Below are 16,794 nucleotides of genomic sequence, written 5' to 3'. Positions count from 1 at the left end.
AATCATTTATTCAAATAACTATAGACTGAAAATGCATTAAAATACTAGCTGCTTTGCTGATAGTACAATGTACTCCTGCTGCAGATTGTTTGTTTAGTTTTCATTTAATGGGAGATACTGGTTTTGGTCACATACTAATTTAAAACTTCTAAAGAAGGAGGAAAAAAAAATAATGCAACCCTCTTGAGTCCTGAAATGCAATGTGCATGTCTTCCCCATTTTTATTTATTTTGCAGTACAAAGAGACTTCTGCTTAAGCAAAGAATGATTGATTTTTTCAGCTGACCCACAAGAAGTCAATCAACTCTAATGTAAGGGTTCCACAAAGCAAAAGGGAGAGATGAAATCTTACCTGAGAATGTGATTATGTTCTGTTCAATAGGCTATACGCTCCCGTCTCTTGCAGTTAAATATGTAATTATACCAATGGGCATACCCGAGGGAGGACAGCAATTAGCCAAGCTCAAATGGAACTGATCCTTGGTGGATCCACTAACTGTGGGCATCTGCAGAAATTTCCACATATCTTTAAACTGCATTAGCAAAACACAATTGAACATTTAGAAGCTTATGAAAGTCCAGTTTTATACTAGTAAAGGTTTATAATTATGTTTTTAGGATTATGCAGCAAGAGTACAGGTTTTAGGACCAGATACTTTTTGGTAATGATATTTCAGAAGTTCAGTGGTATCTTGGCTGCTGATTTTGGCCATTCTACTGGCATATACTCAGTTCTGTGTCAACTGTCGTACTGGAGTCTGATTTCAGTGCACAGCAGAATATAATACAGTTCTAAAAGTGGAAAGGGGTGTAAGTGCTCACTTTTTCTTAAGACTTTATTCTTTGAAAGTTTTTTGCATATTTTGCAGATGCTGCCATACTTTATCAGAGTGGCTGCTTCAGCTTATTGAGAGACAGCTGCCCTTATTCATGTTGAGTAGTACCACTCTCTGCAATTAGTTTTATTGGACTAGATTGTGCCTTTAGAGCCCAGAGCAAGGGGTGGGGTGTGTAAACTGTATAATGGGAAGAATTGTGCCTCAGGGTATGTCTACACTGCAATAAAATACCACATCTGGCCTTTGCCAGCTGACTTGGTGTCGTGGCCCCAGGGCTAAGAGACTGTTTAATTGTGGTATAGACATTCAGGCTCAGGCTGCAGCCTGACCTCTGGGACCCTCCCACATTGCAGGATTCTAGAGCCCAGCCTGAGCCCGAATGTCTACACCTCAGTTAAACAGTCCCTTAACCTGAGCCCCACAAGCCCGTCATAGTATTTAATTGCAGTGTAGACATACACTCAGAGACTTCCCTCCTGAAGCACAGTTCACCCCTTGCTCCAGGGATGTGAATTTGGTATTTAATGCTGGCCTGTATGAGCAGCTACTTATGACAACTGTGCTGCTTTGCTTGCTGGCATGTTAAGGGATGAAGTCAAGTCTGCACCCATTCCCTGTCTAGGCACACTGGCATGGGGAGGAAGTGGGTGGACAGTGTCCACTTGCTCCTTTGTGCCTAGACCTAAGGTCTAGGTAGCCCATGCAGAGGTGTAAGGGGCTTTCTCACTTCCCTTTGTAGGTATATAATCTAAGAAATCATCTAGCCAATTGGCTTTAGTGGGACTACTCACCAAGTAAGGGATTACTTAATGTAAGTAAGGATGATTAGAATCTAGCCCTAAGTAAGACTATATTATAGAAACTTACAGCAAATGAACTGCCCAGCCTCTGTTTTCATTTGAAATATTAAAGAAACATACATCAGGAAACATACAATATTAAACATACACCAGGATCTGTTGTTCTTACAAAGCAATGTGTATTAAATATACACCCAGATGCATATCATGTTGTTTAAAAACATAGGTTTACTCTAAGCAACTACTTAGAAATACACCCTAATGGGTAACCTATATAGACAGTAAAGTTGAGGGAATTCAGTTTTCCCTTTAGCATTGTTCTGTGTTCTCAACAAGACACCAGTAAGTATCACTGCACTGAATCTTCCATTATCCTTCTCTCCTGCTGTGCTCAACTCTATCTTCATGGATGACCTACCCTTCTGAAATGAAAAGTGTTCTGTCTATACCTGAAATGTACATACAGTCTTCCATGCGCCTCTTCCAGCACTTTTTATTTCATTTCTTCAGCAGACAGTTAACTGTGATAGCCTGGCTGTAAATGTATCTTTAAGCAGAAATTGCACTGTTAGCAGAACTGTATGTTTTGATGGGGCTCTGACAGTGTAACTTTTTGAGTTTGTTACTAAAGATTGTTTGTTGTGTTGCTGGAAGAAAAGATACTGTTTCTAACAAGTTCTAACATCAAGGATTTTTCTCATTTGGAATGTTTAATCTGGATGGAATCCTCATTCATTATCCTATAGGAAGATATACAGACAAGAAAACTTTAATATAGTTAAGATTTTAAATATAGACACCTTGAGTAAAAGGAACCTAACTCAAACAGTAGTATTTTATATTTCACATCGAATAAATATTTAAAAGTCAGGAAATCTGGAGTGAAACTTTTATAGGCAACCTTAATTGTGACTCCATATTGCCAGCAAAGATACATCTAATGGAGCTATCATAAGATTAAAACAGCCCTGGAATTTTTAATATCTTTGACAGCAAATGTTAAGGTAATGTATCCTACATGTGTGCTGATTCTTATGTATTCTCTTCTGGGAAGGAGAGGGCCTCAGCTTATTTTAGTAACTCGGGTACTCAGTCAACTTTGGCTTTATTGTCTAGGGTGGTCAGGGTGACGTAAATCTGGTATGCATTTGGAGAGCAGGATCTATGATTCACATTTAAAAGGTGGGTGATATGGAGTTTTTGGTCTGTCTTCAAATGGTTGAACATGGGGTAGATTGGGCTCTCTGGCAAATAAGAGACTGGTGTGCCTGCTAATGTTATGGCAGGTAAGATGTTAGACACTGATCTGTGGCCCTCAATGAGAAGGTGAAGTGTGGAAGGCTTGGGGCTCTGACCTGAACTAGTAAATATGAGATTGATATTTCTGGCCCATGCCAAACAGGTGGCCAGGAGGAGGGGTACTGTGTGGTCACTATGTGACAGCTGAGTATTTAGTCACTGGAAAGGACAGTGGAAGTCTGGAGCTCATATTGGAAACATGGGAACATAGTAAGGGGATTTTCACAGGGTGTGTGAAGCTAGGGGTGGTGTGTGTGTGTAACCTCAAGTCTAAATTTCCACACTTGCATATGTTTAGTTATTTTAAACTATAACGTTCTAATAAGGTTCTCTCTGTGTGTCCCCAGTCTTAACTCTCTTAATGAAACTTTCTGGTTGTGAATTTCCTTAGTTTGGGGTTTTTCACTGATGAATGACCATGATGACTTTATATTTTAAACATATTTTATGAAACATTGTTTATAAAATAGACTTAATGTAACAATATTTATAGACCTATACATTCCTGCTCATTAATGTGTTAGAATAAAATATTTTATTAGTGAACTCCATGCAGCATATGCTTTAGACTGCTCCAAAACTGTGTGTTTTTCTAACTAGGATAGAGTGAATTGGACTGAATAAGTGTATGAAACAGTAGGAGTAACTTCCTCCATGTCCTACCCCATGACCTCCAATGAAAAAGGTGTTTTGGAAAGTAAATAAAATGAATTAATAAGAAATTCCATAAAATCCAGAAAAATAGGGTTTTTTTTGTTCATTTCAAATGTAAGAAGTAACCATCATTTTTGGTCTAAGAGGTATATGTGTACATCAATTAATGTAGTTCAATAAGACCATTAAAATGCTTTCACACATGAATGAAACTTGGCCAGTCCGTTAAGTATTAATATTATAGAACACACATTTATCAATTGGTATATGTTCCTTTGAAGAAAACGCTTATACTACATGGAAATCTTGCTTTTCTATGCATCTTTACTATTATCAGTTGCTTTGACAGAGAATAAATATGGAAATCTTTATTGAACAGTTCAGCCATAAAAATGACACTGCTTTTTCAAATAATAGTTTACTTACTGTTGGCATTAATTATAGAATAGAATATAGATTCTTATACATAAAGCTACCATCTACAGCTTTTATGGTCTAGTGTCATTAGGCACATTTCTTCCAAATGTTTTTCACTAAAACATTATTTATTATGTGTCTTAGAATTTTTTTAAATAATTACATCATCTGAACAATGACACTACTAAGGAAAGGTTTTTTTTGGTCAGCTTTAATCTGCTCAAATCTCTTTATAAAACATATTTCCAATATTTAATTTAAGCAAAATACTGAATTAATTAGCTGACATTTTTACATGTAGTCACCTTTGAGAGCGAACACAAGTTAATTGTATCATGTTATAAAGGCCGTGTATTATTTTAATGAAATAGAAAAAGTACTCAAGGTAATTGAAATGTTTTTATGGAAAAAACTACTCCTCCTGTCATGTTAATAATTTCATGGAGTCTGGTCAATTGCATGTATGTTAATGCAAGTTAATGTTAATGTTCACAGATAATACAGACAAAGTTCTCCAGTGTAAAAACAACAAGGAGTCCTTGTGGCACCTTAGAGACGAACAAATTTATTTGGACATAAGCTTTTGTGGGCTAAAACCCACTTCCATCAGATGTATGGAGTGAAAAGTACAGTAAGCAGTATATCTATTATAGCACATGAAAAGATGGAAGTGTTCATACTAAATAAGACATTTTACTTTCTATCAATACTAAATATTTCCCCAAACTGCACAATCTGTCTTCTCAGAATGAGACTATTTTAATATTGTATTTTAATGCAGAACCTAAAAGAAGTATGAAAATGTTCTATAAATCCTCCTTCTATTCCCTTTATAGAATAAATATATTGACCTTGGAGACGGATATTTGTTTTACTGTGTTAATCCCTGGGTATTGGCCAATTTAAGGAGGAAAAGTGTTTTTGAAAACATAGCTCCACAACAAATATTTACAGCTATTTTGTTAATTTACATGGAATTATCTTTAAAACTTTTTAATCAGCATTCTCATTAATAAGACAGATAATTTGCTCACTGAAATTGGTTAGTGTTTGGGTCGAAGCCATGAAAGGATTGACAAAAGAAGATTAACAATGTAGGGTCCCAGGTACTATAGCTCACTTAATATTGGGGGATTTTTAAAAGGAAATTCCAGACATTACATAATGGGATTGGTTCAGAATGCTCCCATCAGTCCAGCTGTCCACCTGCAAATGAACAAAAATGCATGTCAATACATGTCCAGTGTCTGTTAGTGTAATGAAGCAGTGGCCTTGCATTGATGTAATATTGAATTGCCCTTCAATAGACTGTTGGAAATTCAAATATCAAAATAATGGCTTAGAATGACATCCAAATACAAGCAGTGAACTTGATGTGTGCTTCAGTTTCAAAAAGTCACTTTGCAAAATAGAGAGAGTGTTACTGTGTCCACCCTGCTTGCAATGGATACATTAGGTGAATCAGGTGCAGATTAACCCATCACTGGGGCCTAGACAAAACCTTTTGTCTGCTGCTCCCCGTCCCCTATCCACGGCTTCCTCTCCATCCCCTTTTTCAGCCAACTTCCTGTGTGGGCCCTCGATGCGCTTCCCTGTTCTTCTAGCAGGTCTTGAGGCTGTCACAGAGCAAGTGGGCAGAGCAGAAGGAACACAAGCTGCTGGAAGCGGGGCAAGGCCAGGAAGGCCCTTGGGGGTGAGTTCTGCTGCAGGAACTAATCCCATAGTAGTGGCAAGGAGCAGCAATACTGGCTGACCCTTTGCCCACTTAGATTTGACCCTGATGCCTCTCCATCATGATGGGGGGGGTGGGGAGGAGGAGGCCAAATTTGAGTGAGTGGTATTGTGACCTCTTGCACGGGTTTGCAGCACCACTCAATTTGGGTTCCCCCATGAATTGGGCCCTGGGCTTATACCTGGGTTACCTATGCCTTAATCCAGACCAGAGGTGAGTTTAATTGTGGATTTATGACTTATGAGGCCCATAATTAGTTCTGCCTTGTCCTCAGCTAATGCAGACACATCTTGGCTCGAATGGCACTAATTTATATATTTCAATTAAATCTTATTTGTGCAACCAAAGTTTTGGAGAAGAATAGCCTATTACAAGCTCTGCAAAATGCAGTCAAAGGCTTGAACGGTCCTAGTTTTTGTAAAAGTAAAACAGGATTAAAGGGGAAGTAAGAGTCAAGAGGAGTAAAATTTGTGCTCGCATGCTGTACTATTTGCATAATGTAGGAACATGTGGCATTACAGGATACCAGGCTGTAGAATCCCTTCCTTTGAGTTGTGTTGTATTCCCATAGTAGTTTCTTTCCTCCACATGTGTGATCTAATCTTAAAAATCTTTTACTAATTGCTGCTATTAGTAATTTATTCCATAATATTTAACTCCTTTGTATAGAAGAAAATTCCAAATAAATACTTCTTGTGCTAGTCCTTCTTTTTAGTTAGTTTAGGTTGATGACTCATTGTTCTTGGATTTGACAATAGCTCAAATAGCCTTGGGAGGACGGGGTGTTGTTTAGGGGTTAAAATATTAAACTGGGAGTCAGAACTGTTTAAGAGGTACAGTGAATCTTACTGCAGTTGATGAATGTTTGCGAAGTGCTTTGAGATGCTTGGTTGGGAAAGACACAGTAAACGTTTGCACCCTGAATGGAAGTGTGTTGGGAGGAATATACAGAAGAGAACCACTCACTTGAAAAGCTGAACGGAACTTATTGCAGTAAGAATGAAGCAGGCACAATAACTTCTCCTGCTCTTTCACTGCCCCAAGCAGGAGTCTCCCCTCTGTACAGAGCTCTTCTGAGCCTTGATTTGCCACTAAACCTCTTTGATTATTTATTTGTATTGTGGTGATGCCTGTGGGAGCCCCAGTCATGGACCAGGACCTCATTGTGCTGGGTGTTGTATGAACAAAGAACAAAAAAAGTTAGATCCCACCTCAAAGAACCTACAATCTAAGTAATTGATTGGGCTTCTCTGATTATCATGTCCAACAGTAAAGTCGATTATGGGCAAAAGTCCTCAGACATGTTTAAGAGCCAAGTTGTTTCCCCACACCCCAGTACCTGGTTTCAATCCTTTATTTTCTTCCTGGATCATTTTCCTCCCTTTCCCCACTTGTCAGAGTGTCATTGCTGGCCTGCCAGATGGGAGAGCCGCAAGGAAGAGTTTCCTACAGTGGTCCAATTTGGAAATCTAGCTCCCATTTGAACAGTCCTGTGGGCAGTACACCAGTACTGAAAACATGGGGGCAAATTTTCTGCTTGTTTAAATTGGCACAACGTCCTTGAATCCAATGGAGCTGTGCTAGTTTGAAAAAGCAGAGAATTTGACCCATGATCTCATTCTTTCAGAGCCCTACAGTTGCAAAATATTGTACTCCATCCCCTGTACTCCTCACAATTTTGTAGACTTCTGTGAAATCCTGTTTTCCAGACCATTTCTCTAAGCTTTTACAGTAAACTAAGCTCTTAAAAATGTTTAATTGTACCTTCTCCATTTAATTAGTAGCCTTTTTATAATCAATGATTGAATATTTTCCTCCTCCTTCTGTGTGAGTCATCTATTTATGCTTCCTGGAATTTTCTTTTTGCTAAATGTTTTCAAGTTTTATCTGTCAGCTTAACTCCTATATCTTTCTCCAGCTCATTGTTTTGTAGGGTTTGGCCATATTACCCTTGCTTATTTTTGTTCCTAGACTCATTATCATACATCTGTGTAGACTGAATTGCATAAATCTCTTATCTGCTTATGTTTCTAATCTGATGAATTTGTCATTTTCTCCCTTTAGAGAAGCAGAATTGCCAATTCATAAATTCAAGGTAATCTGTTTTTTAAAGCTGTCCTTTTTTGGTATTTATTTTTCCATCTCCATATTTCTATGATCTGGAAATTTCATGACATTCTGCATGTTCTTTCTTCCACGTTTTTGATATGTTGCATAGACATGTTCCTTATAACCCTGACACTATATACTAGGTGCTTCCTTCCATCTTGAGTTACTTCCACACACATGCAGGGAACTCGAATGAACTGAGTTGTCCATGCTTCTGTGTTAAGCTAAAGAAAGTAGTTTCCTAAACGTAGAAAGAAGACTTAAAAGGAAGGTTAATCATGTTTGTAATGTATCAGAGGGGTAGCCGTGTTAGTCTGGTTCTGTAGAAGCAGCAAAGAATCCTGTGGCACCTTATAGACTAACAGATGTTTTGCAGCATGAGCTTTCGTGGGTGAATACCCACTTCTTCGGATGCAAGCAGTGGTGTGTAGCACGCAAGCCAAGCTCACAAGTACCCAACTACCTTCAAGATTCAAAAGAAGTACTTTTATCTTGCACCTCACATTGTGCAAAATCATGAAGACCTTTCACAGGCCTCGTCTACACTTACAGAGTTGCAGCTGTACCGGTGCTGCTTCACTAATGTACCACTTAAGCGAAGATGCTACCTACGCTGATGAGAGAGCTTCTCCCGTTGGCATAGGTACTCTACCTCCCTGAGAGGTGGTAGCTATAGCATTAGTTGACATAGCATCAGTTTTTACTCATTTCTTTCTCAGAGTTGATACTAAACAAGGACATCAGAGTTGGCTCTTACCAAGGACTAGATCAGGCCTCTCCTGAGCTAAAAGCTTTAAAAGAGCCAAAGTTCATTGGAAAACTCTGTGGTCTTGGGACTCATGGCTTTCTGTCACATCATCCCTTCTGGCATATGAGGTTTGATAAATCGCCCAGATGCCTGGGGCATTCATTTGGAGACTGGATCCTGCATGCTACTTTCTTGACCTTTCTGTCCACCATGGCAGTATGGCTTCAGCAGGGCCGGCTCTACAGTTTTCGCTGCCCCAAGCAGCGCACCGAATTGCCGCCGCTGGTGGCGGAGGCAGTCCGTCTGCCCTTAGGGCAGCAGGTGCGTTTCCGTGGCGGCAGCAGTTTGGCGGCAGCTTCTATGTTTAGCTGAAGCCTCCTTGGACAGCTAAACGTAGAAGCTGCTGCCAAATTGCCACCATTGCGGAAACACGCCTGCCGCCCTAACGGCGCACGGACTGCCCCCGCTGTCTGCAGCCGCAATTCGGCGCGCTGCTTGGGGGCAAAACAACAGGGACTGAATGCAGAATGCCACCCCAAGCACCAGCTTGGAATGTTGGTGCCTGGATCCGGCCCTGGGCTTCAGTCTGAACTTTAGACCTTGTTTACTTTCGGGATTTGACATGTTTACAGCAATCAGTGGCCAGTCACCAGTGTAGCTCATCCAGTGCACGCTCCTAGTACAGACAGGCAATGCTGCTATAAATCAGAATTTACTCCTGTTTGCAGCAGGGGTAAGCTGCACTAGTGCGAATTTCAGTTTACCCTGTCTGTAGTAGGATTAGTACTTCTACAGGTACAGAGGTAGCTGGCCATTGATGGCAGAAATCCTAAGTGTAGACAAGGCCTTATTTGGCCCCAGGTGCTGCTGCATTGCCAATACTTTCCCCTAGGTATTTCCGAATCTTTCTAAGAAGGTTTGAAAGCATGGATCAGGATATTTTCCTGGAGGCTAGCTGGGGAATATTGCTGTTAAAACTCAGTCCTTGCCCAGCCATGACCCCCTCCTATTACTTCCTCCCTTGACTGTGAGAACAGAGGTGTCTTTTTGGAGGAGGCATGGTTGTGGAGGGACGTTAAGTCCTCTCAGATCAACAGATTTTTGCTTCCTGGAGTGGGTTTTCTGCTTCTTTCATCTCTTCCATGGCAAAAAATGGAAAGGCAAAACTTGCTTTACCTTTTGTGTAGATCTTTTTCCTGTTTTTCTTCCTTTTTATCACAAGCATTCCTAAAATACCCCAAACTGTGTCCATTGCTTCTTCTGTGTGGCCTTTGTTACTTGTTAAGCATGATCTCCTTTAAAGCTCAGTTCTGGACCCATTGAAGTTGATGGGAGTTTTTCCATGGATTTCAGTGGGAGCAGGATAAGGCCTTTGGAGCCCGGTTCTTCACCACCTTGCATCATGTGTAATCGAAGACTTTTTTTTTTTTTTTTTTTGCAAAGTGGGTGTAACACACTGCCACCCCTGTGAGCCGGAAGATTCTGTGACATTTAATGTCCACTTCGCACTCATTTTGCATGGATATAAATGGAAGCACAAAGAACAAGGGAATGAAGAACCAGGCCCTTAATGAATCTTTGTTGACTGTCCTAATTTAAATCAAAGCAGGTATCCTCCTTTTCTTCCCTGATTAGTATTTCTAACACTCTATACAGCACCCTCTGTATTCTAATTCACAGCACATGAAAATGAGGTCTCAAGTGCAGACCCATGGATTTCATTTTAAATAGGCCATAAAAAAGTTTAATTGGATGTTGCATGTGAAAATATGAAACAGGGTTTGAAATTAGCAATGACCTGGTGTGCATTATGGAATACATTTTTCTAAAACTGCATGCGTGGGGGTTCCAAGCTTTTTGTCCCTCACTGATGTGATCACTGTAGAATATGGAATACGCTGATTTGTGAGAATAATAGAGATCCCTAGATGCAAGGAAGATACTATGGCTTCATTTGGTGACTTAGAAAAGCGTTGAATGACTTAAATCAGGAAGATCATGAATAGCAATGTTAAAGGCATTTGTTACTTCTTTCAGCAGACTGCTGAACATCAAACCTTAAAAGGATTTTCAAAACACTAAGGGCTGGATTGTACCATTTAGTTTCAGCCATCAGCTGGGGACAGTGCAGAGCTGCACTGCCCCCAGGTGAGCACTAGTCTGTCTGCAAGAAGCAGAATGCCTCCTTGCGCTCCCTAGCGCTCAGGGGAGGATGCAAACTGCTACACCCCTTTTAATGGGTGCAGCACACTTTACCTTCTGCATGTCTGCTGGCTGGCCTGGAATCAGGGAACTGATAGCTCCACCTACTCATCCTTCTGTATCCCCTTTGGGCTATGGTAGGAGTAATCCTGTGCTCCCTTCAGGGACAGCAATTTTGCCTGACCCTTAGGCATGATGCACAGGGGATTCGGTGCAGATTTTTCCCTCCCTTGCTGTGCACCTGTGTCCAGGCTAGAATAACATACAGAGAATTAAGAAGGTTTATAATATTTTGGGAAATCAGTAGCACTAGCACTGCATTTCTTCCTTTGTAGGGAAGCTAATATCTTTTTATGGGCTCTTTTTAAATAGGTAAGCTAGTTTTTTCACCAAATAATTTTACAAAGTGGTCAGGTATCAAAAACACACAACCCACTATCACAGCAGAAACCAGTGAAATAAACTCACATCCTATGATGTTTACCTACAGTAAGTAGATAATTATACAGAGCTAGTTAGAGTAGTCTAGATCAGGGGGAAAGGAAATAATCAGAGCTGGGATGAAGGAGACCACAGTGTGATTCTACAAGTGCAAATTCTTGTTGGTTGGTTTTTGATTTTGCAAAATCAGAAATGGGTGATTCAAATCTAGGTTTTCTTTTATCTGAAACATCAGTGTTCATGGATGGAAATTTGGCTGGAGGTTCTGGTTTTACCTCATCTCAAGTCAGGAAGCTTTGAATCTTCATAGTGCAATTGATTTGATTCAGACTGTCTAAACAATCTGTCAGTGTCTATATGGGATTTATAGGACACTAGTCACCCATGCTATGTATATATCTACATACATTTCTCTTGATTTCCTAGACTTGATGGATTCCTTTTTGGGGGAAAAAAAATCACCCTAGCTGTAAATCCATCTTCCTTCACAAGGTAGCGTCTACTCTATTCTGTGTCCAAGCTTCTCATTGACAGAGACAGTGGAGGCCTGCAGTGTTGTGAATGCAGCACACTCAGCTCCAGGGAGAGGGGAGAGGTGGGAGGAGTGCCTCAAGTTGCTTAACAGCAATTCAGCTCACCATTTGAATAGTGACATTAAGATACTCCATAGGGAGACTGGCTAATCCTCCTAATTCAAGATAACAGTGTCCTTGATCTGAAGCTTCATGGGAGCAGTGGGAGGGATATGGGGGCATTCTCAAGATTTCATTAAGGATATGGCAGACACTTCCCCCACTCAGGAGCTTGGGGCTTGCTGACACACTGCACTAAATACCAGGGACAACATTTAAGAAAAACCAATCCCAAATTTTGTTTGTACAAATTAATGTACATAGTGATTTATCAGATAACTGTAAGCTTGGGAAAACACTTCTATGTTGTCCAAAGCAAGACTGATCACAGTCAAGGAATATTTATGGGCTCTTATTCATAGTGTAGAAATAGCCAGTAATCTGCATGTAGCCTCAGGACTGTAGAAAAAGGATAATATTTTATTAAAAAAAATAAAAAAATAAAATAAAAAAAAATTACAGCTCCTACTTGACAACAGCACCCATCGGCTCCTTCTTGCCAGAAAATGCATAAGCTTTTTGTTCAGGAGCTTTTGAATAATTTCACTTTTCAGTCTTTCAGAGCAAAAACCTGATTCTCAGACTTCATATTTGATTTCTATATAAATTTCTGTGCATATTTATCCCCTTACTGAAATGTCACAAATTTAACATTTCTGCTAACTCACTGTCCAACACACACAGAGGCATTCACAGAAATAGCAAGAGTTGCATACTTTATATTCACTCAAATGACCTTGTTAGCTTTTGTAACCCTTTGAGGCTGGATGCCTCTATAGCCCTCACAAGAGGAAGGGATGATCTTGTGGCTAAGGCACTGGACTAGTTTTCAGGAGCTCTGTTCCTCCTTTTTTGACACAGACTTCTGGTGTGACCTTGGGCAAGGCATTTAGATCTCACTTATGCTTGCGGGGGCATGTATGGTAGTGTAGCTACATGCCACAGTGAAAAGCAGGCTGTGTCCACACTTACTGAAGTTTGAAAGGCTCTGGAAGTGGGGAGGCAGAGGATTCAGGCTCAGGCAGTGGAATATGACACTGCTAAAAATAGCAGTGTACAGATGGTCAGCACAGCTTGGGAGTGTAGAACCATGTAGAGCATATACCCTAAGGTTCAGGTGTGTAGGGCACTCTACTCGCCTAAGGCATGACTCACCGTCTACACTGCTATTTATACTTGCGTTACCTAGGCCTGCAGTGTCTGTACTCAACATGCTGCCATAAATCTCTGTATCTCAATTCCCATCTGTAAATCGGAGTAGTAACATGTCCCTACCTCACAGGAGTGTTGTGAGCCTAAATCCTAAAATTCTTGAGAAGGATTCAGATAATGAGGTGATAGGGGCTATGTAAGTACCTAAATAGAACATGAGGAATGGTTAAAGAGGATTTTAATGAATTAAAGTGAAAATTATGTCCTCTTCCACTGCATTCCAACTGAATTATGAACATACTGTTAAGGGCACTTTGCCACTGTAATGTGCAAATTGACTGTAACCTTTACTTTTATATAAATCAGATTTCTTTCTTACTCATTAAAGCGGAGAGTTCCTAGATTCCAGTATTATTCAGTGTTTTCTGGCATATGGATCAGTACAGACTGGTGGAGGATTCACCACACCTATGAATAAACCTTAATTAAAATCTAATAATACTGTCTATAATGGGGATTTGTCATTTTGGCAATTTTTCCCTTGCAGTATAAAAGATAATACAGAAGTGCATACATTATCTTTGCTTTTATAACAAGTAATTTGTTCCCTTTTTTTAACTGTACTTTTCCCCTGATTTTTCCATGTACATGTTAAGTGCTTGCCACAGCATAACTCCTTCTCCTTTCCTTAGACAATATATCTAATGTATATCACCTGTATTGTATTGTAAAGGGAACGGGAAAATTGCTAAGTGGGCAAGGGCTTTTATAAAAATTGAATGCTGCAAAAAATTACATCATCATGGAAAATGGTTTCCAAATGTCATGTGAGCTCCTAATTCCCTGCCATACGTTATCTATTTAAAAGAAAAATCTTTGGGATCCAGTTTACAGTTAGTATCTTGACTTTTATTTGTTCACCTCTTTTTAGTGCATAAACCTTTTCCATCAAATGGGTTTAATTGCATTTGAATAATAACACGGGGTTAGAGAATTAGTTGGCAAGAGAATTAGATCAAAGTGTACAGAATTGTCCTGATAAGATCAGGAAAACAAACGGTAATTAATTTTGAAGTTTTTAAAAAAATAAATCTGTTGCATCTGTGGTTACTCTGAGTATTTAGAATTCACTGAAGCTACTTCCAGCTCACACACAAAAAAAATATTACTTTTCTGTTGACTGTCATTGTTCTTTTTAATCTCTTGACCTTCAAAATGGGGTCAGTTTACTTCTCTTCACATTATCAGCTCTGGAACACAGTATTATCAGAGAGTTAATTTTTTTTTTTTTTTTGAAAATTTTGTTTTCCTTGGAGGGAGAGTTTAAGCCATTTCTTTTTGGGGGATGGGGGGAGAAATGTCTTTAAATATCCTGAAAGCTGTGGTGGTGGTGGCAGCATTTAGATAACTGTCCTAAAATATCATTTTGTGTCAGTTAAGATTCGGGTAAGAAAAGGGAGAGATAGGTCTAAAGAATTTTGTGGGTATGGAGATTTCTTAAAAGCCAACAATTAAAACATTGTTTTGCTATGCAGACGTATGCATACTGCCAAAATCTTCTCTTACCTGCATAGTTTCAGTTGGCCAAACTGAGAGGTGATGTGTAAGGAGTGCAAGTTACAGGTCAGTACTTGAATATTGAGTCTAAGGCCTTACCTACATTAAGAATATGCCTATTTCCAGCAATTGATGGGCAGATTCTGAAGTAACTGTACCTGTATAAGCCCCAAGTATAGACAAGGAAAGACACAATTTTCACCAGTGGAGCTTGACCCAGTTCCAAACCGAGGTAACTGGTGCAAGTCCCAGCTTTTTTTGTCTATATTAGGAGCATGCACTGGGGCAGCTGTACCAGTCACTGCTCATCAGATGCTGGAATTGGGGTAAATATCCTGGGTATGTCTCTAGGGACTTGAAGTTGGTATAATTTACTGTGACGGGGGTTGGGCTTAATTGTGGTTCTGCGTATGGGTAAGGGCACTGGGTCCCAGTTCTCCCCCATCTCTGACATCCGTCGCCAGCAATCACCCCAGTGCTGTGGCAGTTCACCTTTAGGTAGGTAGCGACTTGGGCCTCCCTTCTGGGGTAACCGAGTCCGACAAAATATATACAGTCCAACATCCCCACAAAAGAAGGGTTTTCAGTCGACCTCCAGGCCCCTATTGTGGTACGCCTGTAACTCAGGACTTAGTGTTTCTATCCTCTCCTCTTCTTCAATGGGTGGGAAGGGGGTTTATGTCCCATCCACAAAAAGCATGGTTGGTAAGGGAGCCCAGGCCCTCCATCTCCACTGGGCTATGACCCAGGGCCTTATGAGAGGCAATGACAGCATATACCCGGCAGTGCTTCGGAGTTGCCTTCCAGGGCCACTTCCTATCAGTGCCGCTCACTTTCCCACAAGGCATCAAAGTCCAACAGAAAATAGTAAAAAACTGAATCTACAGCCCAGCTGGGCTCAGCTGGTAACCTCCTTCCTTGTGGGTTAGCCGCAGTTTCAAACTGGTCCAAGTTCTTGGGTTTTACTCTCACTTCCTGGAGAGGTCACACTCTCCCTCTACCCAGGGTTTCCATCAGGCTCCAGTCCCTGATCAGCCCCTGCCTCTGGTGCAGCTCCCAGTTGAGGACTCTGCATCCCAGGCTTCTCTTAGCCCTCACCCCTACAGAGAAAGCTCCCAGCTACCTCTCACTTGCGTCTCCTCCCTGGACCCACCTTTAGGGCCTGCAATAATTGCTGCCTGCAGGCCCCTCTCTTAGACTAAGGGCTTCTGCTATGCCCTTGCTCATGAGCTTTCAAGTCTGGTCTATCCTCCCGCCTCCTGAGCTGTCTGGCTCCCTTTTAAACCATTCCTCCAGCTGGAGCAGGCTCTGCAGCTGTGGGGAGGAGTAACCTGGGCCCAGAACTGCTCCATAACTCTTTTTGTCCCAATGCGGGGTTTATACACCCCATAATGCTTACATTTTGAAGGGCCAGAAGAAGGTGCAAGTGATACCAGCTTAGACTCACTTTGGCTCTGAATCACCTACCAATCTGTCAAAACCTGATGTGTTAAAACCATTTTTCAAAGCTGATATCTGAAGATTAGTTATCTCCTGTTTTTTCTCAGTTTGGGGTATCGGGCATTGTAAACTTCTGACTGCGCTTCCCCTGATCCGCCATATAGCTTTGTAGAACATCCCCGTCATCCATAAATAGGGCTGCCAGGATTAGACTTAAATCAATAGATGTTGGTAAATGTAAGTTTTAGCTGACACGCTGAAATTAATGGAAAAAAATTATCGAGCGGGGATGGTTGGCATGAGTGCAGCCACACCCCCACCTTGTGCTTGCAGGGATCAGGTGTCACTATCTCTGTGGCAGCACAGGGAGCCTTCTGCAGCCCTGCTGTCATGGACCCGCTCCCTCTCTCCTCTCCTGTGACGCAGCATAGCTGTGGAGCAGGGCTCCCTGTGCGGCCTCACTACTGGTGGCACCCGATCCCTGCTGGGAAGGCTGCAGTTCGGGCAGGGCAGAGCAGAGCAGAGATTCCTGGCTGTGGTCATGGTCCTGAGGAGAAGTCCCCTGCCATGCAGGAAGCCAGTCTGCTGCTAAATGGTTCGTGCCCAGAGATGGAGCCTTTCAGCAGCGGGGTGGCCTCCCCCACAGCAGGGAGCTGCTCCTCCTCATCTCAGCAGGGGTGGGTGTGTGTCTGCTCTGCCCTGCCCTGCCCTGCCAGGAGTGCAGCCTTCCCTGCATCTTGTGCCTGCAGGGATTGGGTTCCACCGTCCCTGC

At 41.2% G+C, this 16,794-nt stretch overlaps 1 protein-coding gene across 7 annotated transcripts in view; it reads left to right on the top strand.

The window, feature by feature from the left end:
- The window catches only part of RAPGEF5 (Rap guanine nucleotide exchange factor 5), a 229,774-nt gene that overhangs the window by 100,806 nt on the left and 112,174 nt on the right, over nt 1-16,794 (top strand). The window lies entirely within an intron of this gene.

Source organism: Mauremys reevesii, linkage group 2 (genome assembly GCF_016161935.1).
Source record: "Mauremys reevesii isolate NIE-2019 linkage group 2, ASM1616193v1, whole genome shotgun sequence".
NCBI lineage: Eukaryota > Metazoa > Chordata > Testudines > Geoemydidae > Mauremys > Mauremys reevesii.
Note: the sequence above shows the minus strand (reverse complement) of the source record. Positions and strands in the feature narration are given on the sequence as shown.